At 47.2% G+C, this 15,877-nt stretch overlaps 1 non-coding gene across 1 annotated transcript; it reads left to right on the top strand.

The window, feature by feature from the left end:
- Positions 1 to 12,769: 12,769 nt before the first annotated feature.
- On the top strand, positions 12,770 to 12,843 carry TRNAR-UCU (transfer RNA arginine (anticodon UCU)). Its single transcript has one exon. It is a non-coding gene; the product is annotated as a tRNA-Arg (tRNA).
- The last annotated feature ends 3,034 nt before the right edge of the window (positions 12,844 to 15,877 follow it).

Raw genomic sequence — 15,877 nt, 5'->3', positions numbered from 1 at the left:
TGGGCTCCCAAAGGAGCAGGATCATGCTCATTTTGGGGTCGATCCATTTGGGTTGAGCTCATCCTGGCCATTTTAGGTTGGTCCATCTTGGTTGGTCCCCCAAAGGAGCAGGATCCTGGCATCCATGGAGGCTTTTCCAGGCAGGAGCAGGTCCCCTGTGCCCCAGGCCAGGTGTGCAGTGACCTGGAAGCTGCTCCCTGCAGGTGTGAAGCCTCTCCCAGCCTTGTGCTGAATGCTCCTGCCTCATTCAGAGCCTCAATGCGCTCATCAGCTCGTTTGGGTGAGCTCTCAAAGGCTCCTCACATCTGATATTTGAAGGATCCTGCGTGTGAGGCACCTGCTTAACTGCAGGCAGCGTGAGAAGCACCAATCCATTTGATAATTAAATGTTTGCTGCCACCTAATTGTCCCTTTCTCTGGGAGTGCAAAGCCTGTCTCCTGGCATTCTCCCCGGCGTGCTGAGCTTCAAAGGGAGCTGGAGAAGAGCTTCTTTTCTTAAAGCACAGGAGAGATTGAAGATGGAGCCATCTCGAAAACTGTCAGGAGCCAGATAAGAAAACCGAGAGAACAGCAAACCCAGCAGGCTAATTATAAACAGGCAAATATAGCAGAAAAGCAGATTGCAGCAGGCTGATAAAGTGACAACAGCAGTGACACTGCCAGAGCTGGCGCTTACCTAGGAACCCCCGGGCACTGCTGAGCCTGGAGCTCGGCTTTGCTCTGCAGATCTGCAGATCTGCCCTCTCGGAGCTGGCAGGATGGGCCAGGTCTGCACCCAGGGATCAGCTGCGCTCCTCAGCTTGGCTCCAGCCTAAACCAGAGGAGCCCCGGCCTGGGGAATGAGTTTCCAACCACCTCGAGCTGGCTTTTCCCTGGATTTGTGGGCATTTCCCTGCCGTGAGCAGTCCCTCAGGGCTGGGGGGGTCCCAAATGTCTTTTCCACTCCCCAAAGAGCAGGAGAAGACAGCTCTGGTGGCTTCAGCCCATTTCAGTGAAGGGAAATGGGTTTGGGCATCCAAAAGGAGCAGGATCCTGGTCATTTGGGGTTGGGATCTCAAAGGAGCAGGACCCTGCTCATTTTGGGTTGGTCCATTTGGGTTGGGGTCCCAAAGGAGCAGGATCCTGCTCATTTTGGGGTTTGTCCATTTGGGTTGGGCTCATCCTGGTCATTTTGGGTTGATCCATGTGGATTGGGCTTCCAAAGGAGCAGGATCCTGGTCCATTTGGGTTGGGCTCCCAAAGGAGCAGAATCCTGCTCATTTTGGGTTGATCCATGTGGGTTGGGTTCATCCTGGTCATTTTGGGGTTGGTCAATCTGGGTTGGGCTCCCAAAGGAGCAGGATCCTGCTGGTCCATTTTGGGGTTGGTCCATTTGGATTGAGATCCCAAAGGAGCAGAATCCTGCTCATTTTGGGTTGATCCATGTGGGTTGGGTTCATCTTGGTCATTTTGGGTTGGTCATTTTGGGGTTGGACTCTCAAAGGAGCAGGATCCTAGTCCATTTTGGGGTTGGTCCACCTGGGTTGGGCTCCTGATCATTTTGGGCTTGGTCCATCTGAGCTGGGCTCACCCTGGCCATTTTGGGCTTGGTCCTTCTGGGTTGGAGCTCCCAAAAGGAGCAGAATCCCGCTCATTTTGGGTTGGACTTCTAAAAGGAGCAGGATCCTAGTCCATTTGGGCATTGGTCCACCTGGGTTGGGCTCCTGATCATTTTGGGCTTGGTCCATCTGAGCTGGGCTCACCCTGGCCATTTTGGGCTTGGTCCATCTGGGTTGGGGCTCCCAAAAGGAGCAGGATCGTGGTCCACTTGGGTTGCTCCATGTGGATTTGGCTTCCAAAGGAGCAGAATCCTGCTCATTTTTGGGGAGATCCACGTGGGTTGGGTTCATCTTGGTCATTTTGGGGTTGGACTCTCAAAGGAGCAGGATCTTGGTCATTTGGGGTTGGTCCATTTGGGTTGGGCTCATCCTGGTCATTTTGGGGTTGATCCATCTGGATTGGGCTCCCAAAGGACCACGATCCTGCTCATTTTGGGTTGGTCCATTTGGGTTGGGCTCCCAAAGGAGCAGAATCCTGCTTGTTTTGGGTTGGACTTCTAGAAGGAGCAGGATCCTAGTCCATTTTGGGGTTGGTCCACCTGGGTTGGGCTCCTGATCATTTTGGGGTTGGTCCATCTGAGCTGGGCTCATCCTGGCCATTTTGGGCTTGGTCCATCTGGGTTGGGGCTCCCAAAAGGAGCAGGATCCTGGTCAGTGGAGCATTATCCTGGTCAGTGGCATGGATGGAGGGCCCTGCTGCTGCTGCTGCTGCTGCTGCTCGGGGCCGAGCTCCCGCAGGAATTCCAGGAGGAATTCCAGGGCCCAACGAGCTCTCTGCTGGGTTCATGCCTCTCCCTGCTCGTGCTGAGCACAATCCCCCGGCTCCTGCCTTGCTGGGCTATAAATACAAACCCAGGAGCTGGAGATGGCTCTGCAAGCACGAGCCAGGGGGGTGGGTGTGTGCAGGCAGCTCTATTTTCAGCTGCTCCCACCCTGCAAGGTTTTCTGTAGTACTTTCAGTTGAACTTTCGGGGTTTTTTCTGTTTTCTCTTTTTAGTTTTTCAAGCTGTCTCGGGGGAAACGTGCAGTAAGAGGGGTGGCACTGGGTGATCTTTAAGGTCCTTTCCAACCCAGCCCATTCTGGGTTTGATTCTGTGGATTTCAGCGTCCAGACTTGGTGTTGGTTAATTATTCGTGTGTTTTTGTTATAATATAGGATTAGGAGAAAGGTCAAGCAGGTTTAAAATTTTAAAAGGGTATAAAGCAAATTTTATTAATAGTAATTAAAAGAAAAAAGAAGTAGTAGGAATTAAAATTTTTTAGAATTTTTTAGATATTTTGATATAATTTTTTTTAGAATTTTTTGGGGGGGTTATATTTTTTTTAATGGTCATGTAAAGAAATTAAATTTAGATATTTTAGTTTATTATTTTTAAAATAGTTTTTTTTTTTTAGTTCAGAGTCTGGTGGAGAGCAAGGGGGCGTGTGGGATCCACTCCCACACCTCACCAGTGGCTCCAACAGCACCAAAACCCCGAAACCTGATGATTTCACTGGAGACAACTTTGCAGTTGTTTAATTTGGGAGGATGACTCTCCCGCCACCGGTGGTGATGAGGGCTCAGCTGAGGCTCTGGAATTGCCTCAATCCTGACGGGGAATCCTGCAGGAATGCGAGGGGGATCACCACATCTGATATTTAAACATCCCACAGCTGATATTTAAACATCCCTGGGCCCTCCCAGGAGTGGAGTTTGGGCTGTGGTGGCTCAGATCCTGCAGAGCAGGGTGTCCCCAGCAGGAGCCCCTTGGGGATGGTTTGGGAGGTGGATTCGTGGCTGAAAATGGGCTAAAAAGCGGCCAAATTATGCAATCCCTGTGCCAAGGAGTAGCTGATAATCCCAATTTACTGCTGGAGGTTCAAGCTCAAGGCTGCAAAAACCAATTCAGGTCGAGGCTTAGTGTCTGGGACTCAAAACTTGAGCATCACGTGCATCATCACATCCTTAAAAAATCCCGATTTTGGGAGGAGCCGTGGGAACAGATCCAAATATTTTGGTTGCAGGAAGCCCTCGGGAGGAAGAGAAAACGATTGTGAGTGAAGATTTCCACAGCAAACAGCAAAAAACATCCCCAAATGGAGAACTCGTGCTCTCCCTGCCTTCCAGAAGAGCGATTTGCTGCCCTCTCCTGCTCGAAGGCGGCCGGGAAAGGGCTGGAATTGGGGGAGAAAGGGGAAAAAAGGGGGAAAAAATGGAAAGGGAAAAAGGAAAAAGGGAGTGAAAATGGAAAAAAGGGGAGAAAAGGAAAAAGGGGGAGATAAGGAAAAAGGGGGTGAAAATGAAAAAGGAAAAAGGAAAAAGGGGGAGAAAATAGAAAAGGGGGAGAAAAGGAAAAAGGGGGAGAAAATAGAAAAGGACAGAAAAGGAGAGAAAAGGAAAAAGGAAAAAGGGGAGAAAAGGGAAAAGGGAAAAGGGGGAGAAAAGAAAAAAGGGGGTGAAAATGGAAAAGGGGGAGAAAATCAGAAAGGGAAAGAAAAGCGAAAAGGGAAAAGGGGGGAGAAAATGGAAAAGGGAAAAGGAAAAAGGGGGAGGAAAGGGAAAAGGAGAGAAAAGAGAAAAGGGGGAGAAAATGGAAAAGGAAAAAAGGGGGAGAAAATGGGAAAAGGGAGAGAAAAGGAAAAGGGGAAAAGGGGTTTCCACTTTTTATTTTCCACTATTTGAGGTGAGCCCAGGGTATTTTTGCCTTGGTTTGATGAGTTCAAACTGGCACCTCCAGGCTGGGCTGGGCTGGCACTCTCAGGCTGCCTGGAGCCCCAGCCTGGCACTGCCACCGTGCCAGGGACACACCCAGGCCCCTCTGGGCTCGGATATTGGGAATTTAGACAAATTCCCCGAGCGTGGCTGCTGTGATAAAGCTGTTGCTGCCCTGCTGAGCCAGGCGGGAGCATCTCATTGATTTGGAGAGAAGAGCAGATAAGGGCTTTATCTGGGATGTCTCAGTCTGAGGAAGAGAAATTGAAGGATGTTTTTGTCTGGACATCCCACCCTGGGCTGCCAGGATGCTCCAGCAGCCTGGGCTGTTATCAGCTATTGTGGCTCTGGGCTGACAATCTCCTCCAGCCCAAAAAGGAGAAGAAATCGATGGCTTATCAGCTCCAGGCTGCCACAACCAACCTCTCCTCAAAGGGCTTCCCGTTGCTTTGGCAGCTCCAGGGGTGAGGGACGGGCTCTGAGCCATCCCAAGGATATTTATTGGTGGAGTGATGGGCTGGGAGAATGATGCTCTCCAAAATAGATTTTGGAGATATTTTGGAAATTTATTATATTTTATATCATATATATATATATATATATATATATTTAATTTTTTATATATATAATTTTAATTTTTTATATATATAATTTTAATTTATATATATACAATTTTAATTTATATATATTTATATATTTTATATTTTCATACATTTATATTTATATATTTCTATTTGTATTTAATTGTATTTTATTTATTATATGTAATATATAGTACATTATACATTATACATCATAAATTATATATTATATATTACATATCATATATTATACATTATACATTATACATTATATATTATATATTACATATCATATATAATACATTATACATTATATATTATATATTATATATTATGTTATATATTATATATGGTATATGGTATATATTATATATATTATATATATGATATATATTATACATAGTATAGATATTATATGATATATGATATATATGATATATGATATATTATATATGATATATTATATATTATATGTTATGTTATATGTTATAAGTTATATGATAATGTTATATATCATATAGCATATATTATGTTATGCTATGTTACAATATGTTATATTATATTATATTATATTATATTATATTATATTATATTATATTATATTATATTATATTATATTATATTATATATTATATTATATTACATTATATTACATTATATTACATTATATTACATTATATTACATTATATTATATTTTTATAATATTTTAGGGGAAAAAAAGCTGCATTTTTCTAGGCTTTGACAGATGCTGCTGCCCCTGGAGCATCTGAAAAACTCCTGGAAATGAGGACAAATGCAGAAAAATGACCAAAATGCAGGAAAACGACCCAAATCCCTGCCCAGCGGAACTGAGGGTGAGCTGGGGGCCTGCAGAGCCAACAGGTATCAAAAATAGGGCAGGAGTTCCTGAGATGGAATTTGTCCACAAATACCCATTAAAAAATGTCCAAATTTAGACAATTTGGGGCTGTGATCTGCCTGGTTCTGGTGGGAGCACACCTGGGGCCAGTGAGGACAAGGACAGGAGTTCCTGAGCTGGAATTTGTCCACAAATTGGGAGTGACTTCTGGCATCTTCCCACCCTGCAGCTCCCCAAATACCCATTTTAAAAATCAAAATATGGAGCAAAAAATCCCCAAATTCAGAGCTGTAAACTGCCTGGTTCTTGTGGGAGCACACCTGGGGCAGGTGAGGACAAGGACAGGAGCTCCTGAGATGGAATTTGTCCAAAAATTGGGATCTTCCCACCCTGCAGCTCCCCAAAAACCCACCAAAAAAACCCCACCCAGATATGGATAATTTGGAGCTGTGAACTGTGAGATTTCCAGCCAGAGCTGCTCTGGGTTTTCCCTCCGTGGCTCTTTGTTTCTGTTTTTGTCTGAGCTTTCCTATGAGGATGTTTGAGCTTGTTTATCTGTTTCAGCTGAAAAACTCCACAAGCCCCAGCAAAATGCTAATAAGAAGCATTAGCTGCAGTTAATTGGGATCCTCGTAATTATCTCCTGCTACAGCACCTACCCTGAGAACAGCAGGATGGATGCCAGAGATAATCAGACAGAAGATCTGGGGGAAAAAACATTGAATTTTCTTATCCAAATTAAGATTTTTTTTTATTTTTTTTTTTCCCCCTTGGATTGATTACCTCACTAAATATTTGCTGTTGAGAGCAAAGCAGGCTGGTTCTGGTGAGGACTGCAAAGGGAAAATGATGGGTTCTCAATTATTTACAGCCTTGCTTGGCTGCCTGAGTGTGCACCAGGAATGCAAAGGGAATTTTGCTGTCGCTGGGAATTTCCACGGAGATTTTTCAGCAGGAATAAAACACAACCAGCGACGAGGGGGGAAATTCTGCCCAGTCCGAGCTCCAAAACCTGCTCAGTGATAAATTGAGCTGTCAGCAAGGCTTGATGATCACATCCAGAGCGCCCCAAACTGCCTGAGTTTGCAGAGCGGGAGTAAATATTGACTTGGCACAGAGCTCTGGGGTCAGCAGGTGAAAAATTCAGAAATTTCATTATTAAATGGGCCAGTTTTGTCCCAGCCTGGTTTATATTCCCTTATATATAATATATTCCCTAATATATAATATATAATATATAATATATCGTATATAATATATAATATATAATATATATAATGTATAATATATAACATATAACATGTATTATATATTATATATTATATATTTGTTATGTTATGTTGTTATGTTATGTTATGTAATGTTATGTTATATATGTAATTTATATATTACAGATATTACATATATGTAATTATATATGTATTTATAATATATATAATATATGTTCCCTTATATTATATATAATATATTCCCTTATATTATTATATTCCCTTATTATATCATTTATATTTTTATATAATTTCTATTATTATCTAATTTATATTATTGGCTCGTCCCTGAGTGGGGTTGGATGCAGATCTCAACAGCTCCTATCTGATCCCAGTGGGTCCCAGTGTCCCCCAGCAGATCCCAGTGTCCCCCAGTGCATCCTAGGAGATCCTAACAGCTCCCATCTGATCCCAGTGGATCCCAGTATCCCCCAGCAGACCCCAGTATCCCCCAGCAGATCCCAGTATCACCCAGTGGATCCCAGAATCCCACCATATCCCACAGTGGATCCCAGCAGATCTAACCACTCCTATCCAATCCCAGCGGATCCCAGTATCCCCCAACAGATGCCAGTATCCCCCAGCAGACCACAGTATCCCCCAGTGGATCCCAGTGTCCCCCAGCAGGTCCCAGTATCCCCCAGCGGATCCCAGCAGATCTAACAGCTCCTCTCAGATCAAAGCGGATCCCAGTATCCCACAGCAGATCCCAGTATCCCACAGCGGATCCCAGTATCTCCCAATGGACTCCAGTGGATCCCAGCAGGTCGCAGCTGCTCCTATCAGATCCCAGTGGAACCCAGCAGATCCAACAGCTTCCGTCCGATCCCAGTGGATCCCAGTATCCCCCAGCAGATCCCAGCGGGTCCTCCCCGGGAAGGCCCCGCGTTCCCCGGGCCGGCCCCGCTCCCCCGGGCCTTTAGTCGGGGCCGGCCCCGTCCCCATGGAAACCCGGCCGGGCCCGGCGGAAAGGGCCGGACGGAGGCACAAAGAGCGGGGCGGGACCGGGACGGGCACGGGGCACGGCCGGGCCTGGAGCTGCTGTGAGCCCGCGGGCCGCGTCCTGCTCCGGGGATTGCTCCGGGAACTGTACCGGGGAATAACACCGGGGAACTGCTCCGGGGAATAACACCGGGAACTGTACCGGGGAACTGCACCGGGAACCGCATCGGGAACACCGCGGGGCAACTCAAGGGAACTTTACCGGGATCAACCAAAGGGAACTACACCGGGAACATGGGGAAACACCGGGAAACAACTGCAGGAAGCACCGGGAAACAACCCAGGGGAACACCGGGGAACAACAAGGGGAAACAACCCAGGGGGACATCAGGAAACCCCGGGAACACCGGGTAACAACCCCGGGAACACCGAAAAGCACCGGGGAACAACCCCGGGAAGACCGAGAAACAACTTCGGGAAGCTCTGGGGGGCACCGGGAACACCGTGAAACAACCCCGGGAAGCACCGGGAATACCGACGAACACCAAGAACCAAGCCCGGGGAACACGGGAGCACCGGGAAACACCGGGAACACTGAGGAACACCGTGAACTAAGCCCTGGGAGCACCAGGAACCACCGGGAACACCGAGAAGCGGCCCCGGGAGCAGCGGCCGGAGCGGCGCCGGCCCCGCAGCGAGCCCTGAGGGTGAGGCGCGGCCTGCGCGGGACGGGCCGTGAGGGGACGGGAAAAGCGTCCGAGTGAGGGGAATTTTGTAAGGAAAACATTCAAAAACTGGAATGCTGAGGGGAGGAGGTGGCGGAGGATGGAAGGGAATTTTTTTTTTCCAGTGCTTAAAGGGGCTCCAAGAGCGCTGGAGAGGGAGTTTGGAAAAGGCGTGGGGTGTGGGACAAAGGGGATGGGTTTAAACTGGAGGGGAAGTTTTGGGGTTTTGGGAGGAAATTCCTCGCTGTGAGGGCGGAGAGGGCTTGGAACGGGTTATTCCAGGGGTGCCTCATCTCTGGAAGGGTCCAGGGCCAGGCTGGATGGGGCTTGGAGAAACCTGGGATGGTGGAAGGTGTCCCTGGCATGGGGAGCCCTTCCTACCCAAAGGATTGTCCTGGATCTTTTCCCAGCCAGAGGATTGTCCTGGATCCTTTCCTGTCCAAAGGATTGTCCTGGATCTTTTCACACCCGAAGGATCACCCTGGATCCTTTCCCAAACCATCCCTCAATTCTGTAATCAAGGCCAGTGCCCATTTATAATTTTCCAGTTTATCCAGCGTTTTCCCCAGGATCATCACAGCCTCTCTCCACTCCTTTTCTCCCTCATGGTTTTTGCTTCAGCCTGAGATGCAAAAATATCCCCTCTGGGGATTGATGGCCGGCAAAAAAAATCATTTTTCTGTGGTACTTGAGCTGCTATTCAAAAGGCCACACGCTGTATTTTAACTGAAAGCTTAGCAAAGTAAAAATCAGGAAAATCAGCCACTTACCCAGCAAGTTTTGGCACAGCCACCGATTCCAGCCCATGGCAAAACCTCCCAAAATTGTGTCTGTGTGATCATATTAGGGGAGCAAAATTTGGGATTTCTTAGTAAGTGTTTTTTAGATGAACCCAGTCCCACAGACAAAGCAAGGCTTAGGCACTGGAGGATTTTAAAATATATGTGATAAAACCAAGAACAAGACACCTGGCTGCCTTTTGAGTGCTGCTGGAAGAAAAAAGGCATTACAAATTTAGGAAAAAAAAATAAGAATATACCTATTGAAAGGATTTTTGAAAGAGCCTGCACCATCCCACAGGTGTAAGTGGATTTTTGGCCTCAAGCCACACAGCTTGGTGGCTCTTGGGGAAGGTTTTATTGGGGAATTGGGTGGTTGCATTTTATAGTTTATATCATATAATATATATATATTTACTATATATTTGTATTTATTATATATTATAATATATAATATAGGTATAATATATAATATATAAATATTGTATAGTATAAAGTATATGTTTATGTTTATATTATATATTTATATTTACTGTAAAACCTTTCTCTGGAAACCACAAAGCAGTCCCAGCTCTGTAGGGATTTCTGTAGAGTTTTTCTGTAGGGATTTCTGTGAGGATTTCTTTTGGGTTTTTCTGTAGGGACTTTCCGTTGCTGTTTCTTTCAGTGTACACAAGATTTCTGGATCTCCCAGCACTGGTGATGCCGCCCTGGATCTGAAAGCTCCATCAGTCACCAAATTGCTCCGAGTTTTGTCATCCCAAAGGCCTTTCCCAGCTGTTTATGAGGTGCTAAATTCTCTGGGTTCACCCTGGGCCACTGCATCCTTGGTCGTGGCTCGTGTTCCTGCTGTCTGTGGGAAATGATTTGAGGATGAGCTGGGGGCCAGCTTTTTAAATCCTGACATATTTTTTAACTCCTGACACATTTCACAGAGATGTTCTCCTGCCTCAGGACCGTGCTCTTCCCGCAGAAGGGGAGGCACCAAAACCAACCTGGTGCTGCTCCCTCCAGTCTCTGCTCCCCGAATTTGTCACATTTCCAAGGAGCTCAGGGAGGACTGAAGGGATGTTGGAGGTACAGAAACACCTGGCAGGTGCCCTCCAGAGCTGTGTGTTGGAGTGAAGATGAGGATGGGGATGAAGCTCTGCAGCCCCTGGTTCTCCCCACACTTCCCCTGACAGAAATGTGACATTTTCATCAGCTCAAACTCCTGTTCTTTTGCCGAGTTTGGTGCAATTAGGGCTGAGGGGAAGCTCCAAGCAGGAGGAATTCCTTCAAACCTCTGATTCCAGGGATGTGGCTGCCCAGAGAGCCACAGCCACTCTTCTGAGAGTTTCTGCTCTTCCATTAATCATCTCCAGATTTTCTGCTTGCTGCTGACTTCAAAGCAGGCACTCTTGAGGTACAGCCACCCAAAATGATACTGAAAGCTGGTGTCTTCATCCCCCAGGAGGAGCACACACTCTCCCAGGGCTGTGGGAGATTCTGCTCATCCTTTAGAGTTTTTTACCTCTAAGATATATTTTTTTTATGACATTTTTTTAAACACAGCCTTTGGTCACCCTGCAGATGGGTGTTTTCTAGACTTTTGAGTTTTCTCCAGGTTCCCAGTGTGATCACAGAGGGATTTATATCAAGGATTAACAATTCACTGGGTTATCTTTTGCAGCAGGAAGGGTTTTTCTGACAGAAGTTCAACACCTGCCTTCTTTCCCACCACTCCAAGGTGGATTTTACTTGTCAAGACCACCCTAAAGCTTTCCATGAGTAAAAGGATCACCAAGTCCTTTGGGTTTGCATGAGGTGTGCTGAGTTTGTCAGTGCTGTGCCTCTTCTCTCCAGCACCACACACCTTGCCAGCTCACTTTGGGCAGAAGTCAGGTCTTTGCCAGACCTCAGGGGAGGATTTGGCACAGAATGGGATTTTAGCCATGAGCACAGAGGTGCCCCAGCCTGAGGCAGGAAGGACAGGCACTGAGGAAAGCAGGGATGCAGCAGGAGCTTGTCCTGTGCAGGTGGAACACACCTGGTGTGATCTTCACCATCTAAAAATGGGTGTTTGGGGGGCGGGGTTTATCCTCAATTCTGATTCCACTGGGGGTGAATCCCCTTTTTATTCCTGCTCTGGTTTGTTCTCTGCCAGGAAAAGCTGCCTGAGCTTCAGGTCACATTGACCTCAAGGCAAAAGCTCCCTGAGTCAGGGAATTCCTCCCCTTTCATGGGAATTGGGGGGTTTATCATCAATTTTGAGGTCCTGGTTCCACTGGGGGTCAATCTCCTTTTTATTCCTGCTCTGGGCTGTTCTCTGCCAGGAAAAGCTGCCTGAACTTCAGGTCACATTGACCTCGAGGCAAAATCTCCCTGTGTCAGGGAATTCCTCCTCTTGGATTACACTAAACATCTCCCCTTTCATGGGAATTGGGGGGGTTTATCCTCAATTTTGAGGTTCTGAGGTTTATCCTCAGTTCTGAGGGAGGCTGAATCTCCTTTTTATTCCTGCTCTGGTTTGTTCTCCCCCAGGAAGAGCTGCCTGAGCTTCAGGTCACACTGACCCCTGTGTCAGGGAATTCCTCCTCTTGGTTTGCACTTCACATCTCCCCTTTCACAGGAATCGAGGGCGTGTTTGGGAGCAAAAAACAGCCTGAAATTTGTTCCATTCAGGCATTCCAAATGTGCCATTCCCAGCCTGAAATCTGTTCCTTTCGGGGATTCCGAATTCCCAGCGACGGCTCCGTGCCAGAGTTTGATCCATTGTTAATAGGTCAGTGGCTGTAAATGGACCTTTCCTGTTGTTTTGACATCTGTCTTCATTTTTTCCCCTACAGAAAAGGCACAAATGTTTCTTCATTAAAGCCCTGATTGACAGCTCGCTGAAAGGAAACCCACGGCAGCCGCTTTCCCTTTCATTCCTCTGCTCCAACCTCAGCTTCTCGCCGTTATTCCACCCCGACAAGCCGAGCTGCCCTCGCCATTGAGCTAAATCCTCTTTCATCTTTATCCCTCGGCTTCTGCAGCGAGGAGGATGCTGTGATGCTGCTGAGATGCAGCGAGGAACTCTGCTCCAGGATTTAGCTCTGCCCCGAGCGCCGGGGATGCTGCGGAAAGGTTGCCAGAGAGGCGGATACCAGCCTGCATCCAGCTTTTTGCTGCATCCCCGCTGCCGAGCGAGATGTGGATCATCCCTGGGATTATTCCTGCCTGTCCCTGTGCAGGGAGGGCACTCTGGAGGTGCTGCTGTGCCAGGGAGGTGTCGATGGGCGCCGGACCCGGCGGGCGCTGCGGATTTTTCAGTTCTGGAGCCGACGCTCCCCTCACGGTGAGGTCTCTGTGGCGCAATGGACGAGCGCGCTGGACTTCTAATCCAGAGGTTCCGGGTTCGAGTCCCGGCAGAGATGATCTCCAGGCAGGTGTCTCTTTTCTTTTGGTGCCATTTCCCCTCAGACATGATCTCCAGGCAGGTGTCTCTTTTCTTTTGGTGCCATTTCCCCTCAGAGATGATCTCCAGGCAGGTGTCTCTTTTCTTTTGGTGCCATTTCCCCTCAGAGATGATCTCCAGGCAGGTGTCTCTTTTCTTTGACTGCCATTTCCCCTCAGAGATCATCTCCAGGATCTCCAGGCAGGTGTCTCTTCTTTTTTAATGGCATTTCCCCTCAGAGATGATCTTTAGGATCTCCAGGCAGGTGTCTCTTGTTTTGGTGCCATTTCCCCTCAGAGGTGATCTCCAGGCAGGTTTCTCTTTTATTTTGGTGCCATTTCCCCTCAGAGATGATCTCCAGGCAGGTGTCTCTTTTCTTTTGGTGCCATTTCCCCTCAGAGATGATCTCCAGGCAGGTGTCTCTTTTCTTTTGGTGCCATTTCCCCTCAGACATGATCTCCAGGCAGGTGTCTCTTTTCTTTTGGTGCCATTTCCCCTCAGAGGTGATCTCCAGGCAGGTGTCTCTTTTCTTTTGGTGCCATTTCCCCTCAGAGATGATCTCCAGGCAGGTGTCTCTTTTCTTTTGGTGCCATTTCCCCTCAGACATGATCTCCAGGCAGGTGTCTCTTTTATTTTGGTGCCATATCCCTCAGATATCATCTCCAGGCAGGTGTCTCTTTTATTTTGGTGCCATTTCCCCTCAGAGATGATCTCCAGGCAGGTGTCTCTTTTCTTTGACTGCCATTTCCCCTCAGAGATCATCTCCAGGATCTCCAGGCAGGTGTCTCTTGTTTTGGTGCCATTTCCCCTCAGACATGATCTCCAGGCAGGTGTCTCTTTTCTTTTGGTGTCATTTCCCCTCAGATGTGATCTCCAGGCAGGTGTCTCTTTTCTTTTGGTGCCATTTCCCTCAGACATGATCTCCAGGATCTCCAGGCATGTGTCTCTTCTTTTTTAGTGACATTCCCCCTCAGAGATGATCTCCAGGCAGGTGTCTCTTCTGTTTTAGGGCCACTTCCCTCCCAGGTCCTGATCCCTTACCTTTATAACACCGCTGAGAGTTTGCATGGGGAGGGAATGAATTTTCCTGGCATAGCTGATGGATGTAACATGCCTGTGCTCCCTTCTCCAGGCATTTCTCCTCCATCATCTCCCCCTTTCCTTTAGTTTCTCCTCCAAGCAGGTGTTTTAAGCCCACATGTCCCCCCAGTACTGTCCCATTTTTGATACCTTCTTCCTAAGGGATGTTCTGTGCATCCACAGCTGGATGCTCCTCTGGAGATCCTAGAACCAACAAAAAGGGTGGAATGCTCCTCTGGCAACTCCAGAACTGGAAAAAAAAAGGTGGAATTCTACCATGGCAACTCTGGAAACAAATAAAACCAGTGGGATGAGCCCATGGCAACCCTACAGCCAGCAAAAATGGTGGAATGATCCTTTTATGACCCTAGAGCCAACAAAAATGATGGAATGATCCTGTGGTGATCCTAGAACCAACAGAAATGGTGGAATGGTCCTGAGGTGATCCTAGAACCCACAGAAATGGTGGAATGCTCTTCTGGAAATCCTGGAACCAACAAAAAGGGTGGAATTCTACCATGGCAACTCTGGAAACAAATAAAACCAGTGGGATGAGCCCATGGCAACCCCAGAACCAAGAGAAACAGTGGAATAATCCCATGACAATCCTAGAAATTGGTGGAGTGTTCCTCTGGAAAACCTAGAGCCAACAAAAATGGTGGAATGGTCCTGTGGCGACTCTAGAAGCCACAGAAATGGTAAAATGCTCCTCTGGAACCTAAGAACTGAAAAAAAAAATAGGTGGAATTATCCTCTGGCAACCCTAAAATTAAAAAAAAATAAAATTAAATGCTCCCCTGGCAACCCTAGAACAAACAGAAACAGTGGAATGATCCCATGGCAACCCTAGAAGTGACAGAAATTATGGAATGCTCCCCTGGCAATCCTAAACCCAACAAAAACAATGAGATGCTTGTTTGACGACTCTAGAACCAAGAAAAACTCTGGAACGTTCCTCCCCTGCCGTCCCTAAAATCAACAAGAAATGGTGGAATTCTCACCTGGAATCTCCTTTCCCACAGGCAATAAAAGCTGGGTTTCATTTCAGGTTGGACACCTCTGATCCTTGAGGAATTTTTCACCCTCGTGGCTTCCCAAAGCCACCCCAGATCCAGCAGGGATCAGGATGGAGGAGATGTTGGGTTCCTCCAGTAGCTCCCAGAATTTGGGGTTCAGGTTCATCTATAAGGGTTTGGGGTTCAGATTTATCCCTAAATAAATTTATCATTTCTGGCTGATTGATGATGTTGGGGTGACAAAACCCCCTGAGTTTGGGGGCTTTGAGCACCCCAGATCCAGCAAGGATCAGGATGGAGGAGATGTTGGGTTCCCCCAGTAGCTCCCAGAATTTGGGGTTCAGGTTCATCTATAAGGGTTTGGGGTTCAGATTTATCCCTAAATAAATTTATCATTTCTGGCTGATTGATGATGTTGGGGTGACAAAACCCCCTGAGTTTGGGGGCTTTGAGCACCCCAGATCCAGCAAGGATCAGGATGGAGGAGATGTTGGGTTCCTCCAGTAGCTCCCAGAATTTGGGGTTCAGGTTCATCTGTAAAGGGTTTGAGGTTCAGGTTTATCTCTAAATTTATCATTTCTGGCTGATTGTTGATGTTGGGGTGACAAAACCTCATGAGTTTGGGGTTCTGAGCACCCCAGATCCAGCAGGGATCTGGTGGAGGAGATGTTGGGTTCCTCCAGTAGCTCCCAGAATTTGGGGTTCAGGTTCATCTGTAAAGGGTTTGGGGTTCAGGTTTATCTCTAAATTTATCATTTTTGGCTGATTGTTGATGTTGGGGGGTACAAAACCTTCCAGGTTTGGGGTTCTGAGCACCCCAGATCCAGCAAGGATCAGGATGGAGGAGATGTTGGGTTCCTCCAGTAGCTCCCAGAATTTGGGGTTCGGGTTTATCTGTAAAGGGTTTGGGGTTCAGGT

The sequence above is a fragment of the Melospiza melodia genome, chromosome 25, assembly GCF_035770615.1.
Source record: "Melospiza melodia melodia isolate bMelMel2 chromosome 25, bMelMel2.pri, whole genome shotgun sequence".
Lineage (NCBI taxonomy): Eukaryota > Metazoa > Chordata > Aves > Passeriformes > Passerellidae > Melospiza > Melospiza melodia.
Note: the sequence above shows the minus strand (reverse complement) of the source record. Positions and strands in the feature narration are given on the sequence as shown.